Here is a 3,163-nt window from a genome sequence, read left to right as displayed (position 1 = left end):
CCCCCCATCGCCCCCACCCCCCACCCCCCCCTAGCATATCTGCCCTTCTCCCCAGCCCCCCCCTGGCGGCCGCCCCCGCCTCTGTCCCCTCCCCCTCCTCGGAGCACGCTGCCCGCCGCCTCTCTGTCCTCCTCCGCTCCCACCCCCTACTTGCCCGTAGCATCTCTGCCCTTCTCCTCAGGTCCTAAGGGAGTCCTGCTCAAATGCCCCCATCGCCCCAGAAGCCCTCCCAAGCCCCTTACCCCTTGGAGGCAGCACCACTCCCTCCGTTTAGTCTCTTCACAGAGTGGTCACAGATTGACTGCCCAGTTGCCTCCTTCTTTCCTTCCAGGGTCAGCTCCTCACATCGGCTGAAGTGACCCGGCATGCCAGGTGCCTAGCGGACAGTGCCCGGACACCGATTTATGCTCTATGCGTGCTCGATCAGTACCTGTTGATTGGCTGAGAGAGGAGGGACCAGTGTCCAGGCCAAGCTTAGCACAGGGCCTGGCACATAGTAGGCGCTTGATAAATGTTTCATAAATGTATTAATGAAGGCCGTCTTGCTTAAATCAGGCTGAACAGAGAATCTGTTTATTTATTCTCAGACAGTAACAAGGCCAAGGCTTGATGCCATAATACTTCCATTTATTTCTAGTATAGTTCACCATAGCCTGGTTCTCCCTGCTACCCCCTCTCCCCCCACCTTAGGCCCAGTAGTATAATTGGGAATCAAGATTCCTGGTTTCTCCGTTCTGGTTCTAGCAATATTGTCTTTGTATCCCCAACACCTAGCACTTCTGTGTTTAATTTTTAAAAATGTTGATTAAATGATATCTGGAGTGTCACATCTCAGGAGTCAATGTATCTAGCCCCCTGTTATTTAATTCTTTATTCTTGTATCCCCAAGGTAGTTCTCAACACTTAGTAGTCTATTAATAAATACTTGATTGATTTGTAGGATAGGAAGAATTAACTAGAACATAACTAAAGCAGGGTTTCATACTATATAAAGAAATCAACTAGGGACAATAAATGTTACTATAAATTCTCCTTGCCTTTGGCAATCCTGTTCAAGAGGACCCAACATAATGTATGTCTCCATTCATTTCCTTTTTTCCAAGCCCCTTCCCTCCCTTATTTTGTCCTGTGTTGAAGTCATCTAGATCCAGAAAGCTACCTACAATTTTCCTCCTCAACCTTTTTCTCTGCTAGAGATGTCTCTTGTGGTCCCTGGAAATCCTTGAAATCCGTTTTTCTGATCTGGCACTTCCAAAATGAGTAGTTCCTACTAGTCAGACCTATAAGGCTATGGGTAGGCTTTTTGTGGCAGAGGATAAATCTTTAATCTTCTGCCACCTTTTGTTCCCAGAGTCAGGCAGCTTCAAGCCATTAACATTGCTTTTCTTCAAGTGTACCCAATGCTGCTCCAAGGTCCCTGTGGGCTACCCTTGTAACTAAGCTGCTAGCCAGTAAGCACCTGGTAGCTCCCTGGGAGATCTGAGTTTGTTTCATTTTTTTCATTAATTTTAGCTGTGTGGTCTTGGACACAAGACTGTAGGATGAAGCAATTGGGCTAGATGCCCTCTAAATTCTCTTCTAATTCTAAAATTCTGTTATTCTAAGAAAAGAATAATACCTTATCTTCTTATCTAGCAAGACAACTAAAGATAATGTGTTTACATGGTGTTTTTAATTTATAGTTATATAGCATTTTAAAGTTTACAAAAAAGCTTTCCTAACTAAAAGTCTTCAAGGTGAGTAGTGTAATTATTATTTCCATTTTACAGATGATAAAACTACTGCTCACGTTAAAGTTACCCAATGTCATGTAGCTGGGGAATAATAGAATGAGGTTAAAACTAAGACCCTCTTATTACCTATTGCAGATACAAGTCGTTATACAAGGGGGAGATCCCCAAAAGTCCAGGGAAAAACGAATTTGAAACCAAAGAAATTGGAAAGGGGAAGTTCTAGGTGTGGAAACTAGACTAGGTCCCTCAAAGTTGAATAAGTATCAAGACAGTTACAGTCTTGGGGCTCATTCCAGATCCTGGGTACCAGATTTCATTTGTAGGTATTAAAAAAACAAAACAACTGTTGATGGTATTTGACTGATGCTAGTTTCTGTGGCAAGTCACTTTCTGTGAAAAGAGCAGTGATTCCAGAATGAGGTGACCCGCTACTTATATCGATATTAGGCAAATCACTTTAGCTTCTCTGCGTTTCAGTTTCCTCATTCACAAAATGAGGAGGCTGAATATCATCAGGGGTTCTTAAAGTGGGGTCTTTGAACTGGTTTTAAAAATATATCAAGGTAATGACATTTCAACATAATTTATGTCCTTTTAAATTCTGTTTTGTTTTATGCACTTAAAAACATTTTCCTCAGAAGGAGTCCATAACTTCGCCAGACTGCACACACGAAAAGGTCCGGTTTGACCCTGTCTTGCAGTTGGCCAGGGTTACTTGTGCTAAAGACACCCAGAGAAAGGGTATTCCCTTCCTCCCCTGACCTTCCCCATCTTCTCCTACCCTTTCTGGTCCCACGCCTGGGAATGTTTCCGGGACAGTTAGGAGAGTAAGGGGGCGGGGCCTGAGTGGCGTCCTCTGGACTACAGGTCCCATAGTGCTCTGGGCGGGCCTGTGCGGGGCGGGGGGCGGGGTGGACAGGTAGGAGCGACCTCTTCGTCGCGCTCCCGGAAGTACTGGGGTGTCCGACATGGAGATGGACCTGCGGCGCGGTGAGTTGAGGGGCCTGAGACCCCTGTCAACCCCATTCTCCCCACCCTGGCTGTGACGCCAGGTTTTCCTACACCCTCCCGCACACCTTTTAATTTTGAGGGTGTCTTTTGGGGTGGAGGGAGCTTCCCAAGGGGATCCCGGGTCTGGGGTTCGGTGATGGGGGGCGGGGAGAGGATAGGGACGTACAGGTGAAGTTAGGGGTTCCAGGAAACAAAGGAGAAAAAACGCCCATAAAGTTGGATTTGGGGCTTGGTGGAAGTGAATTTGGGTTCTTTAAAGTAGATAGGAAGCGAGGTTCGATGGGGTGAGACTTGGAGTTTGGGGGTGAAAGGAGTTGTGTAGAGATGAATGGGGGCAGTTTAGAAGACACGAATTGGGTCCCAAGAGCCACAGGGGCTTGGGCTTTGGTGATGGAAGGAATTGTGTGGCAATGGGCCGG

At 46.6% G+C, this 3,163-nt stretch overlaps 1 protein-coding gene across 1 annotated transcript in view; it reads left to right on the top strand.

Moving 5' to 3' along the window:
* Nucleotides 1–2,600: 2,600 nt before the first annotated feature.
* Nucleotides 2,601–3,163, top strand: part of TMUB1 (transmembrane and ubiquitin like domain containing 1) — a 3,356-nt gene continuing 2,793 nt past the window's right edge. Inside the window, exon 1 of the mRNA XM_069083786.1 lies at nt 2,601–2,723. The gene's annotated coding sequence lies outside the window, so the exon portion shown is untranslated. The remainder of the gene's footprint in view (nt 2,724–3,163) is intronic.

The sequence above is a fragment of the Petaurus breviceps genome, unplaced genomic scaffold (assembly GCF_028583685.1).
Source record: "Petaurus breviceps papuanus isolate PSGF00001 unplaced genomic scaffold, PetGlider_PUasm1.0 115, whole genome shotgun sequence".
Classification (NCBI taxonomy): Eukaryota; Metazoa; Chordata; class Mammalia; order Diprotodontia; family Petauridae; genus Petaurus; species Petaurus breviceps.
The sequence above is the reverse complement of the archived record's forward strand: the minus strand, read 5'-3'. Positions and strand labels throughout refer to the sequence as shown.